The sequence below is a fragment of the Mesocricetus auratus genome, unplaced genomic scaffold (genome assembly GCF_017639785.1).
Source record: "Mesocricetus auratus isolate SY011 unplaced genomic scaffold, BCM_Maur_2.0 Super-Scaffold_4256, whole genome shotgun sequence".
NCBI lineage: Eukaryota > Metazoa > Chordata > Mammalia > Rodentia > Cricetidae > Mesocricetus > Mesocricetus auratus.
Window position 1 is genome coordinate 84,797,620 of NW_024429182.1, and position 16,587 is coordinate 84,814,206.

A 16,587-nucleotide genomic window follows, 5' to 3' on the forward strand; every position below is an offset into this window, starting at 1 on the left:
TATCAGCCTCACTAATTAAAGAGGCAGAATTTAAAACAACAGTGGGGTGAGAATTCACCCTACCATCAAAGGTTAAAATGAGAAAGACCACTGTCAGCCTAGTCTTAAGCAAGAAGGTGCTCATACACTGTTTTCATAGGACCATGAATTAGCACAGCCTTGCTGAACAGAGCAGAGCAGACATCTCCATCCTAGGGAGGATGGAAAAAAAAAACATGGAAAAGTTACTTGTATAGTTTTGCCACATACTATAATAAAACAGCACATAGGTGAAAAACACTCCAAAGAGAGGACATAAATAATCCCGAAAATATTATTGTTACTATGTCTACAAATTATGTGATAATGCAAAGCAAAAGCACAAATTAAAATGCTTCTTGAGTAAGACTATATTAATATAATACTTACATAATAAAGGTATTTATATAATAATGATACCCATACAATAAACATGATATCTTCCACAATAAAGTAGAAACCAGCAGAATCTTGGAATTAACATGAATTTGATGACAAAGTCTTCATTTCTTTGACCTATTTAGAAATAATTTTTGCTGTTAAACATACATGAAATTGATATGTACAGTTTTTATTAATTTTTATTTAAATTAAAACAATCTTATTTTACATACCAATCCCAGCTCCCTCTCCCTCCCCATCCTCCCATTCTCCCTACAAATCCCCCATCTCATCCTCTATCCACTCCCCATGAGAGTGAGGCCTCCCATGGAGGATCATCAAAGTCTTTCACAACATTTGGGGCAGGACCTAGGCCCTCCCCATGTATCTAGGCTGAGAGAGTATCCCTCCATAGGGAATGGGCTCCAAAATCTCATTTATGCACTAGGGATAAATACCGGTTCCACTGCCAGAGGTCCCATAGACTATCCAGCCCCCCCCCCAACTGACACCTACATTCAGAGAGCCTGATTCAGTCCTATGTTGGTTTCCTAACTGTCAGACTGGAGTCCATGAGTTCCCCCTTGTTCAGGTAGCTGCTTCTGGGGGTTTCCCCAGCATGGTCTTGGTCCCTTTGCTCATCATTCCACCCTCTCTACAAGTGGATTCTAAGAGGTCGGCTCAGTGTTTAGCTATGAATCTCTGCTTCTGTTTCCATCAGCTACTGGATGAAGACTCTATGATGGGATTTAAGATAGTAATCTTATTACAGATTTGTACAATTTTAAACACATTTTCCTATATGAACAACTAAGATTGGCATATAGTTCATCTCATAAGTTACTCTACCATCACCATTCTAAAACTGCTGAAATTTGGAAAAGAAATTCCTACAGCTTAATTATTGCGGTGAAATCTATGCTGCTCTATCTAGATGTTCCCTTCTCAATGAGGAAACTTTTATCTGATGAGGGAGTTGGCAGCCAACTCTTGACCCCAGGTCTTTCTAAGATTTTTCCTCCACTGAGAAAAGCTCCCCTGCCCAAGTTTACAACCCTTTCCTGGGTTCAATGATAGGAGACAGGGTGTAAGGCAGGCTCTCTTGCCTCCTGAAGGGGAGATCTGAAGTGTAGTTCCTGTGAAAGGCTCTTTCCCTAGGAGTCACTCTAGTGACTCCATCACTCTTTCTTTGTTTGTTTGTTTTGTCTTTGGTGGTGGATTTGCATTTTGTTGCTATTTTGTTTTATCTTAGATGTTGCTGAGATAGGGTCCCACTATGGCATTCAAGCTTGCCTCAAACTCACTTTGTAACTAAGACTGACCTCAAACTCATAGTGACCTTTCTGCCCCAGCATTCCACAAACTGAGATTACCAGTGTGCTCCATCTCCCCCAGCTTGTACCACTTTGTCCAGCCACCAACACTTGAGCCTCCATTAAGACACCATTTTTCCAATTCTTCCATGAAATCGGTCATCCATCCACTTGATAGCAAACCAGTTACACCAGAAGGATCTGTGGTTTATTTTGACTAGAACTAACAATAATCTGACTATTGATCTACCTTTTCTGCCCTCCGGAACCCAGCCCTCACCATATCTAAACAAATATGGAGTATCTGATCCATCACCACAGAATTCGGCATAAATATTTTATCAGACTCAGAAAACTGCAGCAGAGTAAATCATCAGTGTATATAACAATGGGCTAACTGTTCTTATTCCATTCAGCTTCTGTTGCCAGAGTTGTACCCTGGTGGTGAGGATGTAACGGCCTTTTCAAGGTCCAGCTAAAGTGCTACTGCATAGTTGATACTCACTAAAGACGGAGTGGCACCTTTCAGAATGCAGCATGGACCCTAAATCTACAAAGATAATACCAGCATGTGTCTCAATAAGGTAGATGGCATTCCTGAGAAACAGTGCCTGAAGCTGTCTTGTGGCCTACACACACACACACACACACACACACACACACACACACACACACACACAGGTTCACATAGAACCCTGGAAAGTCTGAATGGAGGCACCAAGTGCCTTTGAAGATGGGCTTGGGGCGCATGCAGAAGGAGATTGATGGCAAGTGTTCATAGTAGCTGCTTAGATCCCAGATCTTCTTCTCAACACAGCAAACCAGATGACAACGGTCCATCTTCCAGGATACCTCACAGCCTCTTTGCCCTCACAGGCTTTCATGTTAAGATGCAATGGCCTCAGAGGAAGTTGTCCAGGAAGCGGGAATCCTCAAACCTTCCAATTTTCCCCAAATAAGGGACAGCTAGAAGGCAGTTGAAGTCATCTCATTGCAAAGTTCCTGTTACAAACCATGAGAAAACACTAAAAAACTGTTGTTTAGTGGATCAAAATGTTCAGTGTTTGGGTCTTCTATACAAATCTCCCAAGTGGCAGGTTTGGGTTTTCAGTGAGTTTTAGGTTATTACTATTATTTTAACTTCTTTTTTGTATATTTGGGTTTCATATAATGCATTCCTCCACTCCAATTGCCTCTGCTGTGACTAAAGAAGAATAAAAGAACTTAAGAAAAAAAGAAGAAGAAGAAGAAGAGAGCACCATTTAAAGCAAACTAAGGACAGATGGACATCAGGGAAGTTTCGAAGAACCAGAGAAGGCTGTTGTGAAATAAAAGTAGAGTCGGGCAATGGTGCCTCACACTTTAATCCCAGCACTTGGAAGACATAAGCAGGAGACCTCTGTGAGTTTGCCGCCAGCCTGGTCTATATAGTTCCAAGACAGCCAGAGCTATATAATGAGAGTCTGTCTTTAAAAAAATAAAAATTTTAAAATAAAATAAAAGTGTTATGGCAGAAATTTAAATTTAATAGAAGTGTTAGAAGAAAAAAATTAGGAAATCACTGGGGTGAAGGGGGTTAAAGGAGTAGAGGCAAGTAAGGTCGACGATCAATGTGCAAGATCCAATAAAGGAATCGGGAACTGGGGGAAGGGAGTAGCAGGGGAGATGGGAATTAGGAATACTCGGAGACTAGAAAAAAAATCTATCAGAAATTAAAGCACGTTGGCAGGAATTTTTAATTAAATACAAAAACCAGAAGAAAAAAAGTGTGGAAACCTTAGACAAGATGCAATAGAGCAAAGAACTAATGCAGAAGGAATCCACAAGAGGATGTTTAAAAAAAATTCATGCCTTTAATCCCAGCACTCGGGAGGCAGAGGCAGGCGGATCTCTATGAGTTCGAGGCCAGCCTGGACCGACAGCCTCCAAAACAATACAGAGAAATCCTGTCTCATAAAACCACACACACACACAAAAAAAAAATTCAGGAGAAAGGAACTCTCAGACAGCTGGATGACTGACTAGAAACAACTGTCCCTACCCAGAGCAGGACCAGTGAAAGAGTCCATACAGACGTCCAAAACCACTGTCTGTGAGAGGCTGAGATGGATAGCATTAACACAAGCATTGGGGAGCAGAAATCCATGCAGGAAAACTGAAGTTTAAAAAACTTAAGCAAAGAGCTCTTTCCTTTCGCTGCTGCGGCCGCAGCCATGAGTATGCTCAGGCTACAGAAGAGGCTTGCCTCTAGCGTCCTCCGCTGTGGTCAAAAGAAGGTCTGGCTGGACCCCAATGAGACCAATGAAATAGCCAATGCCAACTCCCGTCAGCAGATACGGAAGCTGATCAAAGATGGGCTGATCATTCGGAAGCCCGTGACTGTCCATTCCCTGGCCCGGTGCCGGAAAAACACTTTGGCTCGAAGGAAGAGCAGGCATATGGGCATAGGCCGGGGAAGGGTACTGCCAATGCCAGAATGCCCAAGAAGGTGACCTGGATGCGAAGGATGCGGATCCTGCATCGACTTCTCAGGAGATACCATGAATCCACGAAGATTGACCGCCATATGTACCACAGCCTATACCTGAAGGTCAAAGGGAATGTCTTCAAAAACAAGCAGATTCTCATCGAGTACATCCACAGGCTGAAGGCAGACAAGGCTCCTGGCTGACCAGGCTGAGGCTTGCAGGTCTAAGACCAAGGAAGCATGCCGGGAGGAGCGCCTCCAGGCCAAGAAGGAGGAGATCATCAAGACTCTGTCCAAGGAAGAAGAGACCAAGAAATAAAGCTTCCCTCGTGTCTGTACATAGTGGGCTGCCTGTGGCCTCAGGTGGATCAGTCATTAAAATGATAAAAAAAAAAACTTAAGCAAAGGAAAAGTAAAATAGTTTCTGTCAGATATGAAGAGAACAGAAGGTAGTCACCTATAAAAATATTTTTACAATCTAAATAATCTAAGCCCTGAAAATAGATTTAAGCACAATTATGATACAGCGAGAAGCAAGGATGGGTGAGGGAGGGTGTTGTTAATTGTGGTGTAAGAACCAAATCTTAACCTGCTTAGGAAATCAAGAGATATCTGCAGTGCAAAGTCAAGAGGCAAATGCCACAAGCCTCAGAAAAAGCAGCTGAAGTGTAGCAACGGTTGACTGTGGGGGACAGAATCAGAGGTCAGAAGCCTTGGTCAATGGACCACTGTCTTCTTGTTATTGAAACCACAGATGGGACTTTTAATTGTGTGCTTATATTTGGTTTGTTTGTTAGTTTAAAAACTCGGGTTGTGGGAAATAAGAGAGGTGAAAATACTAGGGTAGAAAATACTAAACTGAATCAGAAGAGAATCTTGGTCCAGGGTACATTACTGCAACTGGAAGGCTAAATTTCAGTTCTGAGCTTGTAGCAGCCAGCACAAAGCGGGAAATGTAATCATCTGCATAGACTCAGAGTGTCCAAGAGGCAGAAACAAACCACTTACTCAGGAGAAACAGATCTATTTGCGGTACTAAGACTGAGAGACGGTTTTCCCATCTGTCCACCTAAAGAGGACATCATGTGACATAGTCAACCACATCCTCAACCTGCCTACAGTAAATGTAACGGTGCCAGAGAGCTGCTTATCCTGTCTCTCGGCATAGGTCCCTGGCAAAATGCCAACACCGAGTCCACTGAAAGTAGCTCTGAGAGGAGATGAAAACATGTTCACAGTGAAGCCTAGTGGCTAGAGGCAGACCCAACTTCCAAATCTTTCAAACAAATCATGTCATCACTCCGTGTGTTCGGTGCTCTTACCTATAAAATGGGTCTAAATGTAATCTTTTCTTAGGACTTTGTGACGATTAATAGGACTTTAAAAATAAGATACTCATTACTCAAACTGGAAGTCCTGGGCAGTGCCTTTTTCCAGCACACAAGGGTAGAACTCAGAAAGGTCACTTGAGCCTGTGAGTTTGAGATCACCATGGGCAGCATAGTGAGACTCAGGTGGACACAAAACAAAAAATGAAAAGATTTCCATTACTCAGACACACATTTTTAACAGACCAGTCCTATTTAAGACAATAGAAAACATATTGGTGGGGGGATAGACATGGATCTATGAAATAGAATAATAAAGATGTAATCTCTACAAAAATCCTGGCTTCATAATTCAATGGAGGAAATAGTCTCTCAGAAAATGGTGCCAAACAGTAGGGATCCCCATAGGCAAAGAAATTCACTTCAGCCTAACCACATACCTCACATAAAGATTACTTCAAAATGCCCAAGAGATTTAGAAGGAAAATGCCAAATTGTGAAATTTTAGGGGCTGGTGATGTTGCTCAGTCGGTAGAGTGTGTCTAGCATGCATGAAGCCTCAGGTTCCATCCCTAACATCGCGACAACCAGTGACCAGGACCATAATCCCAGCCTTCGGGAGATGGAGGCAGCAGGTCATCCTCAGATACGTAGTGAATTCAAGGCTAGCCTGATTTGTGTGAAATGCTGTCTACAAACAAACAAGCAAACAAATAAAAAATATTTGGTTAAAAAAGTGGGGAGGGGAAGAAAACCTTTCAGGCCTTTGGCTCAATGGAGTTCTTACATTTGATGCCCAAAACTGAAGCCTGAGCAAAATTGGTAAATTGGACTTGATCAAGTTTAAAACTCTGCAAAATTAAGCTCTAAAAAGATCAGGCCAAAGATGAAAATATAAGACCTGAGGAGGAGGCAGTGTTAGAAGAAACATTTTTTAGTTTGTTGTTGTTGCTTTGGTTTTGGGAGACAGGGGTTTCTCTGTGTAGTTCTGGCTGTCCTGGAACTTGCTCTGTAGACCAGACTAGCCTCAATTCACAGAGATCCGCCCGCCTCTGTCTCCCCAGTGCTGGGATCAAAGGTATGTTCCATCACACCCAACAAGAAGCATTGTTAACCAGACAGCTGACAAAAAAAAAAAAAACACAGAGAGCTTTCAAATAGGAATGAACAATCCAGAAAATGCACAAAAAGTGTAAGGAAATATTTCTGCAAAAGAGGCAAATAAGCAAGTAAAAATGTATCCCATAGCCGGACAGTGGTGGCACATGCCTTTAATTCCAGCACTCAGGAGGCAGAGGCAGGCAGATCTCTGTGAGTTCGAGCCTCCAAAACAATACAGAGAAACCCTGTCTCGTAAAACTAAAAAAAAAAATTGCATCCCATTAGCTCCTAGGAAAACACACATGAAAATCCACTGCTGTGTCAGAATGCCCGAGCAGTAATGACAGCAGATATCATGGAGGAAACTGACTTTTCCCAGACAGCACTGGTGGTAATGTAAAATGGTAAGGCTACTCTACAGTGTACCTTGACAACTGATTTAAAGAGTAAGCCAATACTTACCACATGATCTGGTAATCACGTTCCTAGTAATTTACTCAGAGCAATGAAGTGTCCACACACAGAAACAATATATGAGTATTCACTGTGTGGACTGAGGAGACAGCCCGGTTGGTAAACCACTTGCTTGTAAGCATGAGGACCTGAGCTTAACTTCCAGAATTCACATAAAAGAGCCAGGTGCCGTGATAGCCAAAACAATCCCATATAATATAGGAACTTCTGAAGGCATCACTATACCTGACTTCAAACCCTACTATAGAGCTACAGTAATGAAAAGTTTGGTAGTAGCATAAAAACAGACAGGTAGAGCAATAGAATCGAATCAAAGACCCTGATATTAATCCACACACCTATGAACACCTGATTTTAAACAAAGACGCCATTACTGTAAAATGGAAAAAAGAAAGCATCTTTAACAAATGATGCTGGCATAACTGGATGGTGGCATGCAGAAGAATGCAAATAGACCCATATCTGTCGCCAAGCATAAAACTCAAGTCCAAATGGATCAAAGACCTCATTATAAAACTAACCACACTGAACCTCATAAAAGAGAAAATGGGAAGTAGCCTTGAATGCATTAGCACAGGAAACCACTTCCTAAATAAAACACCAGTAGCTCAGGCACTGAGAACAACAATGAAAAAATGATACCCCCTGAAACTGAGAAGCTTCTGTAAAACAAAAGACACTGTCAACAAGACAAAACAGCTCCCTACAGAATGACAAAAGATCTTCACCAACCCCACATCTGATAGAGAACTGATCTCCAAAATAAAGAACTCAAGAAATAGACAATAAAGACTAAATAATCCATTAAAAATGGGGTACCGATCTAAAAAAAGAACTCTCAACAGAGGAATTTCAAGTGGCAGAAAGACACTTAAGAAAATGCTCAACATCCTCAGCCATCAGAGAAATACAAATCAAAGCAACTCTGAGATACCATCTTACACCTGTCAGAATGGCCAAGATCAAAAACTCTGATGATGGCTTATGCTGGAGAGGATATGGAATAAGGAGACCACTCCTCCATTGTTGGTGGGAGTGCAAACTTATATAACCGATTTGGAAATCAGTATGGCGGTTTTTTCAGAAAATTAATAATCAATCTACCTCCAGACTCAGCAATACCACTTTTGGGTATATACCCAAAGGAAGGACATTTGCTCAGCTATGTTCATAGCAGCATTATTCTTAATAACCCGAACCTGGAATCAACCTAGATGCCCCTCAAATAAAGAATGGATAAAGAAAATGTGGTACATTTACACAATGTAGTACTACCCAATGTGGGGAAAAACAAAAGCAAGCAAACAAAAGAAAACCACTGGCATCTTGAAATTTGAAATTTGCAGGCAAATGGACAGAACTAGAAAAGCCTATCCTGAGTGAGGTAACCCAGACCCAGAAAGACAAATACAATATGTACTCACTCATAAGTGGATATTAGACATAAAGCAAAGGACAATCAGAGCACAGGCCACAACCCCAGAGAACCTAGGTAACAAAAAGGACCCTAAAAGAGAGACATACATGGATCTACCTAGGAAGGGGATAAAGACAAGATCTCTTGAGTAAATTGAGCACATGGGAGTTGGGCGGAGTGTGGAAGGAGGGAAGGGAGGGGGAATGGTGAGTGGGGGAAAATGAATAGCTCAATTTAAAAAATGGCAAAAACAGAAGGAATGGGGATGTGGGGATGGCTCAAGCTAATCTCATTACTGGGTAGATGGAGACAGGCTGATACCTAGAGCTCATTGGTCAGCCAGGCTAGTCTACCTGGGGAGTTCCAGAACAATGAGAGACCAAGTATCAAAAAAATTACAAAAAGAAAAAAACAAACAAACAAACAAGGTGAAGGACCCATGAGTAATGACACCAAAAGTTGTGACTAGCTTCCATATTTATGTGGGCACAAATGCACGTACACAGTCAAACACAAAAGGTAAAGATAAGAACACTCATCGTGCCTTTCCTTGTAATTGCCTGGCATTGGAAACAACCCAAATAATCCTGTAGTAGGTGGCTGACAAAAGCGGTAGTGTATCTAATGGCACGTACTACTATTCATTGATGAAAATAAATGAACCAGTGGGATTCGGCAGCTTGGATTGATATCAACAGAATTTTTTTAAACCCAGGATTCAAATATTAGATGCTATGCAATTCCATCAATCTAAAAATGGTGAAACTGCACAAGTGGAGAACAAATTAGAGGTGCAAGAGATGGAAATAGAGGCGTGCCCATAGCAGGGTAGCATGAGGGATCTCATGGTAACAAAATGGTGCTGTATCTAGATCAGTAATGTTTGTTTGTACACAGAAAAACTTCCTTATACACACACAAAACGACACAGGTACATATAAAAACCCTACAGGCTGGAGATATATTATAGATCATAGTAGAGTTATTGCCCAATATGTATGAAACCCAGGGTTCAAGATTCAACACAGCACACATACACACACACACACACACACAGAACCTTTGAAACAGAAGGTATGGCTGACAGAGTTGGGTAACTGGACATAAGATTTTGAGATTAATAACCCAGCTCTACTTCTGGCTTAAGGGTTTTGCTTTCTGATCCACCAGGATGTAAGGAACTTCTATCACACACTCTAGCCATTGCTTTGCGCTCTGCTTGCCTCTAACATCTGTAATGAACCTTTTCATTTATATAAACTTGACATAATAATAATAAGCTGGTTGTATTTAGCTCTGTCCTCTTCAATGAAGATAAACAGTCATAGCCCCCAAAGGGCAGTTAAATGATGGCTTTAATCTCTTAACATGTACTTACCATCTGTACAGACCACTTCATCCAAAGTACATATTGTTAAATACAGGACACAATGTGTGATTGGGGACAGGAGGCTGAGAGGCGTTAATGTGCTTTGCTGAGATAAAACAGATCCAGCCTCACTTACTGCTAGCTGCTCACTCTGCCCTCTTGCAGGTGGAGCATCTGTTCTTATTCTCATGGCTCCAGCCAATACTCTGGCCTTGAGCACACTCTGACACTTGGCCAGGAGGATGCAGTAGGCGTAAGGGTGAGGTGCACTGCCTGCTGTTGTCATGTGCTATGAGGTAGCAAGAGTGTCTCATTAGAAGTGGTTTTCATTATAGGAAACAACAAAATCAGATTACTGAACACAACAGGGCTCACTAGGGTGAGATATAGAAGCATTTCAGCCCACGTATCAAAATGCTTCTTGTTTCCATTTCAGTGCAGATGAAAGAACAATAAATATTGAGCAAGGGAGTGAATTTACATCTGGAGGTATTCTGCCTGACAAAATAAGTCGTGGGGTCCCAGGAAATGTTTCAAATTATAATACTCAACAATCCATGGGCACATTTCACTAAAGTTAGAAGCAGACAATGTAATGAATATTTTTTACTAAATAAAAATGAAGCCAGGGCAATAGTGGCACACACCTTTAATCCCAGCACTAGGGAGACAGAAGCAGGTAGATCTGTGAGTTTGAGGCCAGCCTGGTTTACAGATGAAGTTCCAGGACAGCCAGGGCTACGTAGAGAAACCTGTCTCAAAAATAAAATTAATATAAATTACATTAAAACCCATAATAGCAACATTACAGCTTTAGGACTGGCTAGGACCTGTTCTGAAGTGTCCACAAAGAATGCCCAATTGTTCCTTCTATCACTGTGTAACCCAGTTAATCCCAAACCTACAACAATCCTCCCACCTCAGCCTCCTGGGTACAGGGATTAGAGGTGTGAGCCCTGATGCCTAGCAGAATTGTCTTTTTTTTTTTCTACACTGAGATTTTTATAAAAAGTACTCTCTTTTTTGTTGTTTGTTAATATGAGGGAAAAAGGGGTGTTTGAGACAGAGTATTACTCTTTATCCCCAGGCTGGCCTAGAACTCATTAAGTAGCCCAGGCTATCATCAGACTCACAGCAATCCTTTCAAGTAGTAGGATTACAGGTGGGTTCCACCCACTTTACTTATCATGAATTCTTTATAAATACAAAATCCCTAGCCAGGCGGTGGTGGCGCACGCCTTTAATCCCAGCACTCGGGAGGCAGAGGCAGGCGGATCTCTGTGAGTTCGAGGCTGGGCTGGACCGATAGCCTCCAAAACAATACAGAGAAACCCTGTCTCGAAAAACCAAAAATAAATAAATAAATAAATAAATAAATACAAAATCCCACACTGAAAATACACTTTTTCTGTGCCCCACTCCTGGTTGGAGGTTGAACTCATGATCTCACTCATGCTAAGCAGGTGCTCTAGTGTGAAGCCACACTCTCTGCCCGATCTTTTTGTTTTGTATTGAATATGAATAGCTATCCGTTTTTAAAGGTTTTCCTGACCTTTTTAAATCCTAGGACTGAGGTGACCATAACTCTCAGTTTCTAATTCTAAACCATAGTCCATACACAACTGTCTAAGGACTACTTCCATCTCACATGGTGGAGAAGTTCAGAGAAACCTCCAGAAACATCACTGCCTTACTTTTCAAATCAAAGAAAAACACAGCTCTCACCTTAAACAGAATAAGAAATAGTTTATTCTGGGGCCAGTTTTGAGTGACCACAGCACATGCTTAGGCATGGTCACAGGTATGTGGGGGAAGGCAGAGATAAAGGACAAAGAAGGAGGGATCACTTTCTCTCTTAGGGTCTGGTCGAGGTTGGAGACCAGCAGAGCGCTGACCTCATTTCTCGGCTTCTCATGTAAGTGATTTCTCACTAATAAAATAACACACTACATCACTATCTGTGTGTGGTAATCTTCCTCATCAGAGCAGGATGAAGTACTGGGATCACAAGTGTGCACCACCATGCCTGAGTTTACAAAGTTCGAAGGGCCAAATGCAAAGCCTCCTAGCTCTACCAGCTGAGCCCCAATCTCCTACCCCAAGAGATCGCTCTACCTCACTCAGTCTCTGTCTTTCTCTCTACAATGTCTACAACCCGAGACTGAGGATTCCCACAGAATCTATACACAGACTTCAGGGTGTTAGTGAACTTGGAAAGAAAAAACTTGCATCCTGTCTTTACTTAGCTTTGCCTGAAGCCCAGTCAGTACTCCTTCAGCATCTGCCCCCTTTGCCCCCCACCTCCTCATCTATAGGTTTACACTGGCAGACGGCCCTTATTATTAATGCAGATGCTGTGTCCACAGACCTTAAAGATTTCAGCAGGAGAAATCGTTGTGTGTATCCTAAAACATCATATTCTCTAATCACTATTTTGTGTCATATTTTAATAGACTCACTGCTACATCTCATAGTCCCACAGCAAACACTTATTCCTAAAATGCAGTGGTTCTCAATCTTTCTAATGCTGTGACCCTTTAATATAGTTCCTCAACTATATTATGGTAACCCCAACCATAATATTTTAGATAGATAGATAGATAGATAGATAGATAGATAGATAGATTGAGACAGGGGCTTTCTGTAAAATTGACCTGGCTCTCCTGGAACTCACTCTGCAGACCAGGCTGGCCTCAAATTTACAGAGATCTGACTGACCATCTTTGCCTCCTGAGTGCTGGGATTAAAAGCATGCACCACTATCACCTGGCCAACCATAAAATTATTTTTGTTGCTACTTCATAACTGTAATTTTGCTACTGCTATGAATCATAATGTAAATACCTGTGTTTTCTGATGGTCTTTGGCAACCACTGTGAAAGGGTAGTTTGACCCCCAAAGGAATCACAACATACAGTCTGAGAATCACTGCTATAATGCAGCGTTGTCTTTAATAATCATTAGCTTTTGATAGAATTTGCTTCCTTGGGTATTTGTTTGTTTGTTTGTTTTGGGGTTTTTGTTTTGTTTTATTTTTTGATTTTTCAAGACAGGGTTTCTCTGTATTGCTTTGGATCCTATCCTAGAACTCACTCTATAGACCAGGCTGGCTTCGAACTCACAAAAATTGGCCTGCCTCTGCCACCCATGTGCTAGGACTAAAGGCATGCGCCACCAATGCCTGGCTGGGTATTTTTTTAAAAAAACATATTTATTGAAAAAAATATAAAATCCACTCATTTAAAGTGTATAAGTCAGCTGAGCCCAGTGGAACATGCTGGTAACACCAGCACCTCAGATACAGAATCCAGAGGATTGCTACAAGCCTGAGCTGTGTGACAAGTTCCAGGCCAGCCAGGAATACATAGCAAGGCTCGGTCCTCACCATCCAGTCCCACAAAGGGTACAAGTCAATGAATTTACTACTTTCACAGAATTATGTAATTAGCACTATAATCTTAATTTGGAACATTTTCATCACTACAAAATAAACCTATACCTACTATGGGTTACTTGGAACACCTCCCCGCTCTCTAGAGCTTTAGTTTCCTTTATTGCTAATAATCCACTATGTGTCGATACTGTGTTTTATTTATCTATGTCATTGGACAGTTTGATTCTTTCTACTTTTTAGCTGTTCAAACGCACATCCTGTGTGCTCAAACTCTCTGTGAGTCCCACCAGCTCCCTGTAACTCTTCCAGTGGTTTTCCCACTTCTCCACTGCCTTGGTCACTCTGCCACCTACTACCTGTCTACCCTCAGACCCTGTCCCTTTGTGGAATCATTCAGCTGGTCCCTTGCCACTTCTGCTACCAGAGCTGCTGCTAGGTCTCCATTGCCTCCTCTTTGTGTTATCCATTCAATCCACCCTGTTAATGCAAAAGGGCTAGTGCAGGAAAGAAAGACTGCTGGAGAGGAGCTTTCAGTAGACCTACAATTGCTAAAATAGTGAGAAAAGGGTATTTGCACCAATCATGACACAGTCTTTCATGCAAATGAAGGACTGTGTTTGCACAAATCACAGACCACTGCCAAGGGAAATGATCCTACTGTTCCTTGAGTGAAAAGCACCACAGGGTCACATGAAGTTCACCAAGGCTTGTTTTGCTTAGCAGGCAGCTTTCAGAAGCTGGTGTGGGCTGTCACAGGAGGTTGTGACTGGAGTGTGTATTCAGCTGTAGCTGTATGGTTTTCCTGCTGCTGGAGCATAAAGTGTCTAGAATAGCTCTAATGACAGAAATGCATGGTCAGCAGTTTCACACTGAAGAGTGTCAGACATAAGGAAAGGGCCCATCAAATATCACCTCTTGACAGTTTAATCATTCAACAAAACATTAAATGGGTGCTTACAGGACTGGGGAGATTACTCTCACTAAAGTAGTTGGTGTACAAGCATTGGAATCTTAGTTTAGATTCCCAGTATCCATGCAAAAGTTGGCACAGTAAAATGTACCTGTAATTCTAAGCACTGGGGAATCCCTTGTACTCACTGACCAGCCAGTCCACCTGAATGGGTAAGCTCCAGGTCCAATGAGAGACTTTGTCTCAAAACATAAGGTGGAGTCGCTTATGCATAGTATCATATGATCTGCAAATAACAATACTTTGACTTCTTCCTTTCTAATTTGTATTCCCTTGATCTCCTTTAGTTGTCTTAATTGCTCTAGCTACAAGTACTATATTGAACAGATATGGAGAGAGTAGAACAGCCTTGTCTTGTTCCTGATTTTAGTGGAATTGTTTTGAGTTTCTTTCCATTTAATTTGATGTTGGCTATAGGCTTGCTGTAAATTTCCTTTATTATATTTATGTATGTCCTTTGTATTCCTGATGTCTCCAGGTGTTCATAGCAGCTTTAGTCATGATAGCCAGAAACTAGAAGCAACCTAGATGTCCCTCAACCAAAGAATTGATAGAGAAAGTGTGATACTTTTACACAATAGAGTATCACTCAACTGTTAAAAAATAATATGAAATTTCCAAGCAAATGGATAGAACTTTTTAAAAAATCATCCTGGGTGAGATAACCCAGACCCAGAAAGACAAGCATGGTATGTACTTACTTATCAGTGAATATTAACTGCAAAGTAAAAGATAATCTCTTCTCTTGCTCTCCTCTATTCTTCCCCTGACTCAATCTTGCTTTTCTCTCATGTCCTCCTCCCCCTTTCTCTTCTCCCCTTTTCTTTCTCCTAGCTCCCTCTCCCCTCTCCCCATGCTCCCAATTTGCCCAGAGATCTTGTCTCTTTCCCCTTCTTCAGGGGACCATGTATGTCTCTCTTAGGTTCCTTCTTGTTTCCTAGCTTCTCTGGCGGTATGGATTGTAGGCTGATAATTCTTTACTCTATGTGTAATATCCATATATGAATGACTACATACCATGTTTGTCTTTTTGTAACTGGGTTACCTCACTTAGGATGGTTTCTTCTAGTTCCATCCATTTGCCTGCAAATTTCAAGATTTCATTGTTGTTGTTTTTTTCTGCTAAGTAGTACTCCACTGTGTAAATGTACCATATTTTCTGTATCCATTCTTCAGTTGAGGGGCATCTAGGTTGCTTCCAGGTTCTGGATATCACAAATGATGCTGCTATGAACATGGCTGAATAGATGTCCTTGTTGTATGAATGTGTGTCCTTTGAGAATATGCCTAAGAGTGGAATTGCTGGATCTTGAGGTAGACTGATTCCCATTTCCCTGAGGAATCTCCATACTAATCTCCAAAGTGGCTGTACGAGTTGGCATTCCCACCAGCAGTGAATGAGTGTTCCCCTTTCTCCACATCCTCTCCAGCATAAACTGTCCTTGGTGTTTTTTTATTTTAGCTATTCTGATAGTAGCAAGATGGTATCTCAGAATTGATTTGCATTTCCCTGATGGCTTAGGATTTTGAGCACTTTCTTAAGTGTCTTTCAGACATTTTTAGATACCTTAATAGAGGGAGCCATTATAGGTTTAAAGAGAAATCTGGCACTAGGGAAATGTCCAGAGATCTACAAGGATGATCCCAACTAACAATCTAAACAATAGTGGAGAGACTACCTTAAATGCCCTTCTCTGATAAATGAGATTGATGACTACCTTATATGCCATTCTAGATCCTTCATCCAGTAGCTGATGGAAGCAGAAGCAGATATCCACAGCTAAGTACTGAGCCAAGCTCCTGGAATCCAATTGCAGAAAGGGAGGAGTAATGAGCAAAGGAGTCATGACCAGGCTGGGAAAACCCACAGAATCAGCTGACCTGAGCAAGTGGGAACTCATGGACCCCAGACTGATAGCTGGGAAACCAGCATAGGACCAACCCAGGCCCCCTGAATGTGGGTGTCAGTTGGGGGGGCTGGGCAATCTATGGGGCCTCTGGTAGTGGGTCAGTATTTATCCCTAGTGTACAAATGGACTTTGGGAGCCCATTCCACACAGAGGGATACTCTCTCAGCCTAGACACATGGAGGAGGGCCTAGGCCCTGCTCCAAATGATTTGACAGACTTTTAAGATGCCCCATGGAAGACCTCACCCTCCCTGGGGAGCAGAAAGGGGATAGGATGGGGGGTTAGATGGGCGGCATGTGAGGATGGGAGGGAGAGGGAACTGGGATTGATATGTAAAACAAGATTGCTTCTAATTTAAATTTTTAAAAGAAGGGGAACAAAAGTAAAAGATAACCATGCTATAGTTCAAAGACCCAAACAGACTAAGTAACCAGGAAGGATTAAG

At 41.8% G+C, this 16,587-nt stretch overlaps 1 pseudogene; it reads left to right on the top strand.

Annotated features, from left to right (window-relative positions):
• Positions 1–3,654: 3,654 nt before the first annotated feature.
• On the top strand, positions 3,655–6,467 carry LOC121143691 (annotated as a pseudogene).
• The last annotated feature ends 10,120 nt before the right edge of the window (positions 6,468–16,587 follow it).